This window comes from Pseudophryne corroboree, chromosome 12, assembly GCF_028390025.1.
Source record: "Pseudophryne corroboree isolate aPseCor3 chromosome 12, aPseCor3.hap2, whole genome shotgun sequence".
In the NCBI taxonomy this organism is placed as follows: domain Eukaryota; kingdom Metazoa; phylum Chordata; class Amphibia; order Anura; family Myobatrachidae; genus Pseudophryne; species Pseudophryne corroboree.
Genome location: NC_086455.1, coordinates 133,191,933 through 133,208,268, shown reverse-complemented (window position 1 = coordinate 133,208,268; position 16,336 = coordinate 133,191,933). Strand labels below are relative to the sequence as shown.

Below are 16,336 nucleotides of genomic sequence, written 5' to 3'. Positions count from 1 at the left end.
TCACTTCACCCATTTCCAGTAGCAATGTCCATAAGATTATGTAGTAAGGAAAAAGATTTTAAATGCTCTGACTGCCATCATGTGGCAAACCTGGGCACTACAGTAATACAAGTAGATGTTTTGTGATTTTTAGGGGCATAGTTATTAAAGACTATTAGCAGGATATCTGGTGTTTTCAGAGGCTACCCATAAATTGTAAGGGTCCCCAGGATTTAAGGAGGGTCCGCAGAAGATGTCTCTGACTGCTGCTAACTTGTGGGGTTTAGCAATCTCCAAAACGCTACCTGTAAATCCAGTAAGGCCATAGTAGCCTATAAGCTACTCTATTGCCAGTTTTATACTGTCCTCTGCACATACGCCAACAGACGTCAGCTCATGCGCAGTAGCGTAGCAGGGGTCCAAAGCAGGAAGTAAAGTGATCACACATGACATCACTGTACTTGTTACTGAATGCCGAGACGCTCTGTTCCAGGGACTCAGTCAAAATACATTTAGGCGAATAAAGATGCTTAGTTGCTATGAATTCGAGGGCAGATCGCAAATATTAATAATTATGCACCTTTATTGGTTAAACGTGCAGAGCAACAATGCTAGCATTCTAGACTACTTAGATTTCTTCATCAAATGTAAGAATAAACAGAGATGTGCATTTGTTCATAATATAATAATTGTTTAAGGACTGTCCCAAGTCAGATTAGCGCAGTGGGAGCTTGTCTGACTTGGGACAGACTTGCGCACTGCACTGAAGTGAATACTCATTGTCTAAAAAGTATGTTTCATTTTGTATTAAAGAAGGCAATCACTGAAGTAAAAAAAACAAAACTTTGTGTCTAGTTTTTTTAACATTTCAGATGCTCCGAGCCACTTGGGTACTTATGTACATTTTATGGCCTTTTAATTAGAGATGAGCGGGTTCGGTTCCCAGAGAACCGAACCGTACCGAACTTAAAAATTTGAGTCCGGTTCCGAGTCAGGCTCGGGTTTTCCCGCCTGACTCGGAAACAAGAATGAGGCAAAACGTCATCATCCCGCTGTCGGATTCTCGCGGGGTTTGGATTCCATATAAGGAGCCGTGCGTCGCGGCCATTTTCACTCCAGTCTCGGAGAGTGTAGTGAGAGGACATGTCTCCGTCCTCAGTGTCTGTGTGGGGGTGGGAAAGTGGGGTGGCGAGTCTAGTGCTGTGTTGTGCTGCTCAGTCCAGTCCAGTGTAGTCAGTGTATTGTGCTGCATCAGTCCAGCCAGTCACAGTATTGGTGTCCTCTGCTGCTATATGTCCCCAGTGCTGCTGGCTGCTGTATAAGTCCCTTGCATTTTTGCTGTGTTGTCTTGCATCAGACCAGGGGTAGTGTCTTGTGCAGAATCAGTCCAGTGACCAGTCACAGTGGTGGTGTCCTCTGCTGCCATATATCCAGTGTAGCTGTATAAATCCCTTTCAGTGGTGCTGTGTTGTCCTGCATTAGACCAGGGGAAGTGTCTTGTGCAGCATCAGCCCAGTGACCAGTCACAGTGGTGGTGTCCTCTGCTGCCATATATCCAGTGTTACTGCCGTATAATTCCCGTGAGACTGGCGTATAATTCCTGTGATATTGCCGTATAATTCCCGTGATACTGGCATATAATTCCAGTGATATTGCCGTATAATTCCCGTGATACTGGCGTGTAATTCCTGTGATATTGCTGTATAATTCTCGGAATACTGATTTATAATTCCTATGATATTTCCGTATAATTCCTGTGATATTGCCGTATAATTCTCGGAATACTGGCGTATAATTCCTGTGATACTGCCATATAATTCCCGTGATACTGGCGTATAATTCCTATGATACTGCCATATAATTACTGTGATACTGGCGTATAATTCCTGTGACGTTGCCGTATAATTCTCAGAATACTGCCATATAATTCCTGTGATACTGCCATATAATTCCCTTGATACTGGCATATAATTCCTGTGACATTGCCATATAATTCCTGTGATATTGCCATATAATTATCGGAATTCTTGCATATAATTCCCGTGATACTGGCGTATAATTCCTGTGATATTGCCGTATAATTCCTGTGATATTGCCGTATAATTCTTGGAATACTGGCATATAATTCCTTTGATATTGCCATATAATTCCCGTGATACTGGCGTATAATTCCTGTGATACTGCCATAAAATTCCTGTGATACTGTTAGGGTCTCCTGCCCTGTGCTGCCACGTCGTCATGGCAACCGGGAGACAAGTGCTAGCGGAGTGACCTGAGCGCAGCTGATACTCCGGTTCGGGTCTTTTGCTGTGCAGTGGTTATAGGCTCTGTGCATGGCAGGGGATCCGGTGCTGGTTTTTGTGCTCACAGTCTGTGAGGTCTGAGTGGGGCGTGGACAGCACCTGCTTTATAAGGCCTCTTCTCAGGGTAAGCAGATGCTGCTGAATCTTTGTTGGTTAGTCAGTTTCTGAAAGTTAGCCAGTACTGTGTAGCTTTGTATTTGTTTGTTGCTTACTGCAAATAGGCCTGGGGATTTGGTATTACACTCTGCCAATCCAGACCTAGCAGTAAGACTGGAGTCAGTCGTTTAGCTTGCTGGGGTTCTGTTACTACTCTGTGAACTTAGCAAGTTTGCGGCTGTATTCTAAGACTTGCCTGTCTAATCCTGTCTCACTGTGCTAGGTGTCAGGGGTCAGTTTAGTGGCAGTAAGCTGAACCTGTGCACTGCAAGTGAGAATTAGGATTGTGGAGACTCTCGTTGTGTCTATCATTCCATCTCTGACCAAGGAGTTTACTGCCACACCCGTTGGTAACCCTTTAGGGTTTTGCTGTTGCCCTTAGCAACAGCATTTCGGGTTCTCTACGTATTAAAACACAACATCTTGCTTTTTCCATCTGAGCAAATCTAATACAAGGGAGATACCCAGTTCCTTAGCCTCTGGGCTTCTCTGTTCACTTTGTGTGTATTTTGTTAACCTATCACCTTCTGTGTACGTTATGTCATATTCCCCAGTCTGTCTGTAAGTCCATTTGTTTTGCATAACAGTTCAAACACCAGTACATTCCTGCAGGCACTGGTGTGCATAACATATTCAGCAGCCTAATACTCCTGTTGAAATTTTGTGGGAATATGGAGCATACCCCTCAAAATACGTTGCAACAGGTGGTCGATCAGGTGCAGGTCCTGACTCGACAATTTAATGATTTGTCCATTAAAATGCACACCTCCCAGGCTGCTGGCGGAGCTCCCGCAGCAGCAGCACCTGCAGGGGTTAAGGAGCCGAAAGTAAATCTCCCGGATCGTTTTTCTGGAGATCGCTCGCAGTTCTTTTGTTTCAAGGAGAGCTGCAAGCTATACTTCCGGCTTAGGCCTCAGTCTTCTGGGTCGGAGATTCAGCGGGTGGGCATAGTGATTTCCTTGCTACAAGGAGACCCACAGGTCTGGGCATATGGGTTGCAGCCTGACTGTCCGTCGCTTAAAAGTGTTGATGCTTTTTTTACGGCACTGGGCATGTTGTATGATGACCCTGACAAGACGGCCTCAGCCGAGGCTCAGATTTCGATCCTTAAGCAAGGGCGAAGGCCAGTTGAGGTTTACTGTACGGAGTTTCGGAGGTTGGCCCATGATACCCAGTGGAATGACCCAGCCCTGAGACACCAGTACCGAAGAGGTCTTTCTAACCAGATAAAGGACCAACTGGTACAATATCCCTTGCCTGATAGCTTGGATCAGCTCATGCAGTTATCCATCCGGGTGGATAGACGGCTGAGAGAGCGTAGGCTTGAAAGGGAGACTGAGATTTCCTTCCTTCCCAAGGGAACCTCAGACTCTGAGGAATTTTCAGAGGAGCCTATGCAGATTGGGGCTACCCGCCTCTCCTCGCGTGAGAAGACGCGGAGGAGACAGCAGGGGTTGTGTTTGTACTGTGGGAATAAAGGTCATGTGGTAGTATCATGCCCAGAAAAGCCGGAAAACTTCAGGGCCTGAGGGTGATGGGAAATATCCTGTCAGGCCAGAAGTCAGAATTTCCCAAGAAGACTTTTATCATTCCGGTGACCTTGAAGATCCTCGGTCAAACTGTCAAGACTGAGGCATTTGTGGACAGTGGGGCCGACGGGGTTTTTATGGACCGCCAATTCGCCCTGAAACACTCTGTTCCCTTAGTACCCTTGGCATCGGAAATTGAGATTTGTGGGTTAAACGGGGAACCATTATCCCAAGGTAAAATTACCTCTTGCACTAGCCAGATTTCTTTGTTTATTGGAGCCACACACTCTGAAAAATTGTCCTTTTATGTGACTGTCTGTACTTTTGCCCCATTGGTGTTGGGGTTACCCTGGTTAAGGGCCCACAATCCTCAATTTGACTGGGTCTCTGGGGAGATTCTTAGTTGGGGTACTGATTGTTTCAGGAGTTGCTTGAGCCTTCCAGTCAGGCTCTCGCAGCTAAGTTTGCCAGGATTGCCAGGGTGTTATGCAGATTTTGCGGACGTGTTCTCCAAAAAAGTTGCAGAGGTACTACCTCCCCATCGCCCCTATGACTGTGCCATTGATTTGTTGCCAAATGCTAAGCTTCCCAAGAGCAGGTTGTACTCCCTGTCACGTCCTGAGACTCAGGCTATGGCAGAGTACATTCAGGAGAACTTGGCTAAGGGATTTATCAGACCTTCACAGTCTCCAGTTGGGTCGGGGTTCTTCTTCGTGGGTAAAAAGGACGGTTCGTTGCGACCCTGCATCGACTTCAGGGAATTGAACCGTATCACGATTAAAAACTCATACCCACTGCCTCTCATTTCGGTCTTGTTTGACCAGCTTCGTACTGCCACCATTTTTTCTAAGATTGACCTACGCGGTGCGTACAATCTAATCCGAATAAGAGAGGGGGATGAATGGAAGACTGCCTTTAATACCCACTCAGGGCATTATGAATATTTGGTGATGCCTTTTGGGCTCTGTAATGCCCCGGCAGTCTTCCAGGATTTCATGAATGATGTGCTCAGGGAATATTTGGATAGATTCTTAGTTGTATACTTAGATGACATCCTAATCTTCTCCCATTCCCTGGAGGAACATCGGAAGCATGTACGCTTAGTCCTCCAGAAACTCAGAGACCACCGGCTTGGGGCGAAGCTGGAGAAGTGCGAATTTGAAGTTCAGCAAATCGCATTTCTAGGATATATTATCTCCCCAGAAGGTTTCCAAATGGAGGGTTCCAAGGTACAGGCAGTCCTGGATTGGGTGCAGCCCACTAGTTTGAAGGCGCTTCAGCGTTTCCTGGGCTTTGCGAATTTTTATAGACGACTTATCGCTGGATTTTCGTCTATAGTGGCGCCCTTGGTGGCACTCACTAAGAAAGGGGCGGATGTTGCTCACTGGTCTTGTGAGGCTAAAGCGGCTTTTGCCCGTCTCAAAAGGGCATTTGTTTCGGCCAAGGTGCTGCGACACCCAGATCCAGAGCGTCCTTTTGTGGTGGAGGTGGATGCCTCTGAGATGGGTATTGGGGCAGTGCTTTCTCAGATGGGAGTGTCTGATAATCGCCTTCATCCCTGTGCTTACTTTTCCCGTAAATTTTCGCCTGCCGAGATGAATTATGATGTGGGTAACCGGGAATTGTTGGCTATTAAGGATGCACTCGAGGAGTGGAGACACTGGCTTGAGGGGGCTAAGTTTGTGGTCTCAATTCTCACTGACCATAAGAATCTGGCATATTTAGAGTCAGCGAAGCGTCTCAATGCCAGGCAGGCACGATGGGCTTTGTTTTTTGCTCGCTTTAATTTTTTGATAACATATCGCCCTGGGTCAAAAAACATCAAGGCTGATGCGCTCTCGCGGAGTTTTGCTCCAATCCAGGAGACCACCGAGGAGCCGTTGCCCATTGTTTCCCCATCATGTATTAAAGTGGGCATTACCCAGGACCTCTTATCATTAGTCCTTAGAGCACAGGAGCAGGCTCCTCCAGACCTTCCAGTAGGTCTTTTGTTTGTGCCTCCTAGGTTAAGACAGCGAGTGTTCCTGGAATTCCATGCCAAGAAGTCTGCAGGTCACCCGGGTATTGCCAGAACTCGGGAGTTGCTATCTAGGGTGGTGTGGTGGCCCTCGGTGGCTAAGGATGTGGATCAGTGGGTTCGGGCATGTGACATCTGTGCCCGAAATAAGACTCCTAGAGGGGTTCCGGTTGGCCCATTACATCCAATCTCTATACCATCTAAGCCATGGACCCACAATTCAATGGATTTTGTGGTGGACTTGCCCAAATCCTCGGGGATGACAGCCATCTGGGTTGTCGTTGACAGGTTTTCGAAGATGGCGCACTTCGTTCCACTGGTTGGGCTGCCATCGGCCAGACGCCTGTCTGAATTATTTATGCTGCATGTTGTGCGTCTCCACGGGTTGCCACTTGATGTGGTCTCTGACCGCGGATCCCAGTTTGTGGCCAAATTCTGGAGGGCATTTTGTTCCGATCTCCAGATTTCTGTCAGCTTGTCGTCGGGCTACCATCCGCAGTCTAATGGGCAGACTGAAAGGGTGAACCAGTCCTTGGAGCAGTTCCTCAGGTGTTATGTCTCCAAGTGTCAGACTGACTGGGTTGCTCATCTGTCCATGGCGGAGTTTGCCTATAACAACGCGGCTCACTCTGCTACAGGGATCTCTCCATTCCTTTGTGTGTATGGGCATCATCCTAAGGCCAATTCTTTTGACCCCCTGGACTCCACGCCTGGTGGTTCCTCTGTGGTTTCGGTCCTTAGAGGTATTTGGCGGAAAGTGAAGAAAGCCCTTGTGTCTGTGTCATTAGTGACCAAAAGGGTTTTTGATAAGCGGAAAAGACCCTGCAGCTTCAAATTAGGAGACTTCGTCTGGTTGTCTACCAAGAATTTGAAGTTGAGACAGCCATCTCATAAGTTAGGCCCCCGGTTCATCGGCCCTTATAAGATCACCAGGGTTATCAATCCGGTGGCATTTCAGTTAGATCTGCCCCGTTCTTTGGGTATCAATAAAACCTTTCATTGTTCCCTTTTAAAACGGGCGATTAGTAATCCTTCTTTCAGTGGAAGACCTTCCCCTCTTCTGATACGTGGCCAGAGGGAGTTTGTTGTTGAAAGGATTCTTGACTCCAAGGTGGTTCGGGGTCGGCTGTCATTTTTGGTGCACTGGAAGGGGTATGGCCCGGAGGAGCGGTCGTGGGTGCGCAGTTGTGATCTTCATGCCCCCAGACTGATACGCTCTTTCTTCTCGCAGTTCCCCGATAAACCCGGTGGTAGGGGTTCTTTGACCCCTCGTCAGAGGGGGGGTACTGTTAGGGTCTCCTGCCCTGTGCTGCCACGTCGTCATGGCAACCGGGAGACAAGTGCTAGCGGAGTGACCTGAGCGCAGCTGATACTCCGGTTCGGGTCTTTTGCTGTGCAGTGGTTATAGGCTCTGTGCATGGCAGGGGATCCGGTGCTGGTTTTTGTGCTCACAGTCTGTGAGGTCTGAGTGGGGCGTGGACAGCACCTGCTTTATAAGGCCTCTTCTCAGGGTAAGCAGATGCTGCTGAATCTTTGTTGGTTAGTCAGTTTCTGAAAGTTAGCCAGTACTGTGTAGCTTTGTATTTGTTTGTTGCTTACTGCAAATAGGCCTGGGGATTTGGTATTACACTCTGCCAATCCAGACCTAGCAGTAAGACTGGAGTCAGTCGTTTAGCTTGCTGGGGTTCTGTTACTACTCTGTGAACTTAGCAAGTTTGCGGCTGTATTCTAAGACTTGCCTGTCTAATCCTGTCTCACTGTGCTAGGTGTCAGGGGTCAGTTTAGTGGCAGTAAGCTGAACCTGTGCACTGCAAGTGAGAATTAGGATTGTGGAGACTCTCCTTGTGTCTATCATTCCATCTCTGACCAAGGAGTTTACTGCCACACCCGTTGGTAACCCTTTAGGGTTTTGCTGTTGCCCTTAGCAACAGCATTTCGGGTTCTCTACGTATTAAAACACAACATCTTGCTTTTTCCATCTGAGCAGTTCTAATACAAGGGAGATACCCAGTTCCTTAGCCTCTGGGCTTCTCTGTTCACTTTGTGTGTATTTTGTTAACCTATCACCTTCTGTGTACGTTATGTCATATTCCCCAGTCTGTCTGTAAGTCCATTTGTTTTGCATAACAGTTCAAACACCAGTACATTCCTGCAGGCACTGGTGTGCATAACAGATACTGGCGTATAATTCCTGTGACGTTGCTGTATAATTCTCAGAATACTGGCGTATAATTCCTGTGATACTGCCATATAATTCCCGTGATACTGGCGTATAATTCTCAGAATACTGGCGTATAATTCCTGTGATACTGCCATATAATTCCCGTGATACTGGCGTATAATTCCTGTGATACTGCCATATAATTCCCGTGATACTGGCGTATAATTCTCAGAATACTGGCGTATAATTCCTGTGATACTGCCATATAATTCCCGTGCTACTGCCGTATAGTTCCAGTTATCCTGCCGTATAATTCCATATAAATCCATATAATTCGGTATAAATCCAGTCCAGTGGTGCTGCCATATAAGTTCAGTGGTGCTGTCCTGTGCTGTATATTATTTACTCCAAATAAAGAAGTTATTAATATTTAATCCAAATAATTTTTAGTGTTTGCCCTGTGAGGTGTAGGGGTACGCTCGCTTGTGCCGCATATTGTGTTATATAACTCCAGAAAAATAATGGAGAACAAAAATTTGGAGGATAAAATAGGGAAAGATCAAGAACCATTTCCCCCTAGTGCTGAAGCTGCTGCCACTAGCCATGACATAGACGATGAAATGCCATCAACGTCGTCTGCCAAGGCCGATGCCCATTGTGATAGTAGAGGGCATGTAAAATACAAAAAGCCAAAGTTCAGTAAAAAGACCCAAAAAAAGAAATTTAAATGGTCTGAGGAGAAACGTAAACTTGCCAATATGCCATTTACGACACGGAGTGGCAAGGAACGGCTGAGGCCCTGACCTACAGTATGTTCGTGACTAGTGGTTCAGCTTCACATGACGATGGAAGCCCTCATAACTGATGCCTTGACACTTATGTTGGTGTGTTAGACATGCGTCCGGTATCCGCCATTAGTGCAGTGGGATTTAGACAATTGATGGAGGTATTGTGTCCCCGGTACCAAATCCCATTTAGATTCCACTTCACTATGCAGGCGATAGCGAGATTTTGCCATTGGGCCTAGATGGGCCAATTGTTTGTGTCGCTTGGCTTAGTCATACAACTACCTCATTGCAATTCTTTTTCTTCTTTGCATGATGTGCTGTTTGGGGCCTTTTTTTTTATATCTGCCTTCCTGTCTGACACTGCAGTGCCACTCCTAGATGGGCCAGGTGTTTGTGTTGTCCACTTGTGTCGTTTAGCTTAGTCATCCAGTAACCTCGGCACAACCTTTTGGCCTAAAAACAATATTGTGAGGTGTTCAGAATAGACTGGAAATTAGTGGAAATGATTGTTATTGAGGTTAATAATACAGTAGGAGCAAAATTACCCCCAAATTCTGTGATTTTAGCTGTTTTAATGTTTTTTTTCCAAAAATCATCCAGATCCAAAACCAAAACACGAAAGGGTGGTTTTGACAAAACCAAGCCAAAACCAAAACACAAAAGTGGAATTAGAACCAAACACAAAACACGAAAAGTGCCAGCCGCACATCTCTACTTTTAATCATACTTGCCTACTCTCCAGAAAATCCGGAAGAATGGGCAAGTCTCCCAGAGCCACTCACTGTCTGAGTGAAGTGGGCGGTACAGGCAGCCGATGGTGCAATTCGCTTTTAATCATGTCACTGTGGCCCCACCCCCACTTTACAATGCCAGTATTATCTAGCGAGAGCAGGGCCCGGATGATGTAATTGCATCACCATGGCCCCAACAACCTCCTACTTCTGCTGCACCACGCCCACTGCAGTGACGACCAGGCTGCCCCCACTCGGAGGGGCAAACCAAAGGTTGACAAGCAGTACAGATAGTGTAATGGTTAGCATTACCGCCTCACAGAATTGAGTTCATGGGTTCGTTTTCCACCAAGGCCCTACCTGTGTGGAGTTTGTATATTCTCCCCGTACTTGCGTGGGTGCTCTGGTTTCATGACACAATCTTCTTCCAATAAAAAATTTTTGGCTTTCAATAAAAATTAGCCCAAGTGTGTAAGTGTGTGTATGTACATGGGCAGCCTAGATGGGCCAAGTGGTTCTTATCTGCCATCAAAGTCTATAAAAGTCTAATTCTAAAAAAGGTCGCCAGTCAGTAGATTGACCAGTAATACTCGACATGCATTAGGTCGACATTGTCATTAGGTTGACATGTAAAATGTCGACAGTGCTTATGGTTGACAGGTACAAAAGGTTGATAGCTTCAATGGTTGACACAACTTTTTGAGGATTCTTGCATTTCTTTTTCTTTCAACTTTATCATACTCAGAGGCGTAGCTAGGGTTTTTGGAGCCCAGGGCAAGATGAAAAATGCCCCCCCCCCCCCCCCCCCCCCCCCAAAAAAAAACCCCACCAAAAGTAGCATGGGCTACCTCCAGAAGGGGTGTGGCCACTGAAAATGGCCCACAGTGCCAGTTACATTGCCCCACAGTGCCAGATACAATGTCCCACAGTGCCGGATACATGCCCCACAGTGCCAGATACATTGCCCCACAGTGCCAGATACATTGCCCCACAGTGCCAGATACAATGCCCCACAGTGCCAGTTACATTGCCCCACAGTGCCTGTTACATTGCCCCACAGTGCCAGTTACATTGCCCACAGTGCCAGATACATTGCCCCACAGTGCCAGATACATTGCCCCACAGTGCCAGATACAATGCTCCACAGTGTCGGTTACATGCCCCACAGTGCCGGTTACATTGCCCCACAGTGCCAGTTACATGCCCCACAGTGCCAGTTACATTGCCCCACAGTGCCAGATACAATGCCCCACAGTACCAGTTACATGCCCCACAGTGCCAGTTACATGCCCCACAGTGCCAGATACAATGCCCCACAGTGCCAGTTACATTGCCCCACAGTGCCAGTTACATGCCCCACAGTGCCAGTTACATTGCCCCACAGTGCCAGATACAATGCCCCACAGTGCCAGATACAATGCCCCACAGTGCCAGTTACATTCCCCACAGTGCCAAATACAATGCCCCACAGTGCCAGTTACATTGCCCCACAGTGCCAGTTACATGCCCCACAGTGCCAGATACAATGCCCCACAGTGCCAGTTACATGCCCCACAGTGCCAGTTACAATGCCCCACAGTGCCAGTTACATTGCCCCACAGTGCCAGTTACATGCCCCACAGTGCCAGTTACATTGCCCCACAGTGCCAGTTACATGCCTCACAGTGCCAGATACATTGCCCCACAGTGCCAGATACATGCCCCACAGTGCCAGATACATTGCCCCACAGTGCCAGATACATTGCCCCACAGTGCCAGATACAATGCCCCACAGTGCCAGTTACATGCCCCACAGTGCCAGATACATGCCCCATAGTGCCAGTTACATTGCCCCACAGTGCCAGTTACATGCCCCACAGTGCCAAATACAATGCCCCACAGTGCCAGTTACATGCCCCACAGTGCCAGATACATTGCCCCACAGTGCCAGATACATGCCCCACAGTGCCAGATACATTGCCCCACTGTGCCAGATACATTGCCCCACAGTGCCAGATACATTGCCCCACAGTGCCAGATACATGCCCCACAGTGCCAGTTACATTGCCCCACATACACCACACTAGCCCCAGACACACACACACACCACACTAGCCCCAGACACACACAGTAAATTACACACACACACACACACACACACACACACACACACACACAGTTTAGCCTGCCCTGCTATCCTCCTGCACCTCCCTCCGAGGCCACACGCGCACCTCCAAAGTCGCGCACACCCGTACCTCCTCCCACAGTGCCAGATACAATGCCCCACAGTGCCGGATACATGCCCCACAGTGCCAGATACATTGCCCCACAGTGCCAGATACAATTCCCCACAGTGCCAGTTACATTGCCCCACAGTGCCAGTTACATTGCCCCACAGTGCCAGATACATTGCCCCACAGTGCCAGATACATTTCCCCACAGTGCCAGATACAATGCCCCACAGTGTCGGTTACATGCCCCACAGTGCCGGTTACATTGCCCCACAGTGCCAGTTACATGCCCCACAGTGCCAGTTACATTGCCCCACAGTGCCAGATACATGCCCCACAGTGCCAGTTACATGCCCCACAGTGCCAGATACAATGCCCCACAATGCCCCACAGTGCCAGTTACATGCCCCACAGTGCCAGATACATGCCCCACAGTGCCAGATACATTGCCCCACTGTGCCAGATACATTGCCCCACAGTGCCAGATACATTGCCCCACAGTGCCAGATACATTGCCCCACAGTGCCAGTTACATTGCCCCACATACACCACGCTAGCCCCAGACACACACACACCACACTAGCCCCAGACACACACAGTAAATTACACACACACACACACACACACACACACAGTTTAGCCTGCCCTGCTATCCTCCTGCACCTCCCTCCGAGGCCACACGCGCACCTCCAAAGTCGCGCACGCGCGTACCTCCTCCCACAGTGCCAGATACAATGCCCCACAGTGCCGGATACATGCCCCACACTGCCAGATACATTGCCCCACAGTGCCAGATACAATTCCCCACAGTGCCAGTTACATTGCCCCACAGTGCCAGTTACATTGCCCCACAGTGCCAGATACATTGCCCCACAGTGCCAGATACATTGCCCCACAGTGCCAGATACAATGCCCCACAGTGTCGGTTACATGCCCCACAGTGCCGGTTACATTGCCCCACAGTGCCAGTTACATGCCCCACAGTGCCAGTTACATTGCCCCACAGTGCCAGATACATGCCCCACAGTGCCAGTTACATGCCCCACAGTGCCAGATACAATGCCCCACAATGCCCCACAGTGCCAGATACATGACCCACAGTGCCAGTTACATGCCCCACAGTGCCAGATACATTGCCCCACAGTGCCAGTTACATGCCCCACAGTGCCAGTTACATGCCCCACAGTGCCAGATACATTGCCCCACAGTGCCAGATACATGCCCCACAGTGCCAGATACATGCCCCACAGTGCCAGTTACATTGCCCAACAGTGCCAGATACATGCCCCACAGTGCCAGTTACATTGCCCCAGTGCCAGATACATCCCCCACAGTGCCAGTTACATGCCCCACAGTGCCAGATACAATGCCCCACAATGCCCCACAGTGCCAGATACATGCCCCACAGTGCCAGATACATGCCCCACAGTGCCAGTTACATTGCCCAACAGTGCCAGATACATGCCCCACAGTGCCAGTTACATTGCCCCAGTGCCAGATACATCCCCCACAGTGCCAGTTACAATGCCCCACAGTGCCAGTACTTTTTCATGTTTACCTGCAGCGTTGAGGAGAAAGAGAGGGGACAGGCAGCAGTGTACACTGCTAGAGCCCGCCCTCACTCTCTGAAAGCACTCGCGGCTCCCCGTTCTGCTCCCACATGTGCTTCATGTGGTGACCTTTCTTCCTTTTGCATTTGCGCCGCGGTCGCGTACGCGCAATGTAGATTTTGCGGAGGGGGGGGACGAGGCTCCTGGCTGCCGCTGCCTGTACTGTGTGACAGGCACAGCAGCCGGGGAGACAGGGAGAGCGCCGCGGGTAGCGCCGGCGGATTCCCTGTCGCATGGGGTGAGCGGGCCGTGCAGGTGCCGGTGGCGCCCCCCTCTGCTGGGGCTGCCACGGCGCCCAGGGCACGTGCCCTGCTCGCCCTGTGCTAGATACACCTCTGGCGGTACGTAATGTGTTAGGTGTGTTTACCTTGAGATCCGCTTCGGTTACTTCACTCTGGTGCAGAGAGGTGAGAATTGTGGGAACACTTGAAGACACACTGAGTCTGGTCTCGTCTCTAAGGAATGAGTTTTTATTAGAGGGTCGTCAGAAGTTCATGATATACGTATAAAGTATGCAGTAAATTAGCAAAGAGCATTACCCTGTGTAAGTGACTATGGCAAATCACAATATAATACAGGATAACTTTTACCAAGGCAATATACAAATCTGATACTCACTGTTGCAATCAACAATTACTAAACAGCATGCACTGACTATATCTCTGCTTTCCTAAGCATGTGCGCCACATGACAATGCGCTTTTCATCTCATTAGCATTTGCGACCATAATGGACCATAACACATTCAGGGCTAGATGCATCATCGCTTGGAAAGTGATAAAATGGAGAGTGAGAAAGTACCAGCCAATCAGCTCCTAACTACCATGTCACAGGCTGTGTTTGAAAAATGTCAGTTAGGAGCTGATTGGCTGGTACTTTTTAACTCTCCATTTTATCACTTTCCAAGCGATGATGCATCTAGCCCTCAATATCATAAATGCATCAAAACACATCAATAATACGCATCAGCAATATTATAACATTCAGTAAATCAAACCACATACATGGATATGTGTCGGGTACCCGTTATGAAACTAGCGTCCTCACGTGCGGTGGGGTGAGGCAGGTGAGGCAGAGCCTTTCCTGTCACACTAACGTTTGTGCCAGAGTTTTTACTGTATAAAGTATATGAAAAATACAAAGAATGTGTTTGAAATATCTTCTTTGCATTATTCTAATCATTTTTATAGCCACAACTGTGGAGTAAAAAGTCAATGGCAGGTGAGGCAGTGCCTCACCTGTGTATCTTTTCATTATATCTCTAATCAAAACTCACAAAATTTTCAGGAGTGTATACTGCTGCACCTGTGTATAATGCCCACATGTACCCTTTGGCTCATATATTGCATGTAAATATGGCTCTGGTGCTAGCCAGTTCCTCCTGAGCAATTTAGCTCACGGCACGTCCCAGCGTCCTGCAAAAGTGTTCCTCCTCTAGCTGTGCACAGGGTTTTTGGCAAAGGGTCACTACATGCAGGGCCGGTGCTAGGGTGTTCGGCGCCCCCCTGCAAACTATAAAATTGCGCCCTCCCATATTCCGTTGGCGTGCGCTGGGAAAAGGGGTGTGGTCTCACAACTAAGGGGCATGGCCACACAATAGTACCCCCATTTAAAATTACGCCACAATGTAGCACAATCTTATTAATCTTATACGTAATGCCCCACCCGTAGTAGTAGCGTCCTTATATGTAATGCACCCCAGTAGTAGTAGCATCCTTATACATAATGCACTCACAGTAGTAGTAGCATCCTTATACATAATGCCCCCCAGTAGTAGTAGCATCCTTATACGTAGTGCCCCCCCAGTAGTAGTAGCATCCTTATACGTAATGCCCCCCCAGTAGTAGTAGCATCCTTATACATAATGCACCCAGAGTAGTAGTAGCATCCTTATACGTAGTGCACCCCCAGTAGTAGACGCGTCCTTATATACGTAATGCCCCCCCCAGTAGTAGAAGCGTCCTTATACGTAGTGCACCCCCAGCAGTAGACGCGTCCTTATATACGTAATGCCCCCCCAGTAGTAGAAGCGTCCTTATACGTAGTGCACCCCCAGTAGAAGCGTCCTTGTACGTAATTCCCCCCTAGTAGTAGTAGCGTCCTTATACGTAATGCCCCCCCCCCCCCCCCACAGTACTAGTAGCGTCCTTATACGTAATGGCCCCCCCAGTAGTAGCATCTTTACATGTAATGCCCCCCCCCCCTGTAGTAGTAGCGTCCTTATGCATAATGCCCCCCCAGTAGTAGCATCCTTATACGTAATGCCCCTCTAGTAGTGGTAGCATTGTTATACGTAATGCCCCCCGAGTAATAGTAGCGTCCTTATATATAATGCCCCCAAGTAGTAGTAGCGTTCTTATACGTAATGCTCCCCCCAGCAGTAGTAGCGTCCTTATACGTAGTGCACCCCCAGTAGTAAAAGCGTCCTTATACGTAATTCCCCATAATAGTAGTATCGTCCATATACGTAATGCCCCACAGTAGTAGTAGCGTCCTTATACATAATGCACCCCCAGTAGAAGCCTCCTTATATGCAATTCTCCCGTAGTACTAGTAGCGTCCTTATAAGTAATGCCCCCCCCAGCAGTAGTAGCGTTGTTACGCATAATGCCCCCCCTGTAGTAGCGTCCTTATACGTAATGCACCCTCCCAGTAGTAGTAGCGTCCTTGCATGTAATGGCCTCCCCCAGTAGTAGCGTCATTATACGTAATGCCCCCCCAGTACTAGCGTCCATAAAGTGCGCGTATGCAGACATACCTCACACACACAATTCACACATATATACACACACATACACACCCACCCACCATATGCACACACACACACACACACACACACACACACACACACAC

At 48.4% G+C, this 16,336-nt stretch overlaps 1 long non-coding RNA gene across 1 annotated transcript in view; it reads right to left on the bottom strand.

The window, feature by feature from the left end:
* LOC134980466 (uncharacterized) overlaps positions 1–13,933 on the bottom strand; it is a 73,324-nt gene extending 59,391 nt beyond the window's left edge. Inside the window, exon 1 of the long non-coding RNA XR_010190402.1 lies at positions 13,852–13,933. This is a non-coding gene — a long non-coding RNA (uncharacterized LOC134980466). The remainder of the gene's footprint in view (positions 1–13,851) is intronic.
* Between the last annotated feature and the right edge of the window lie 2,403 nt (positions 13,934–16,336).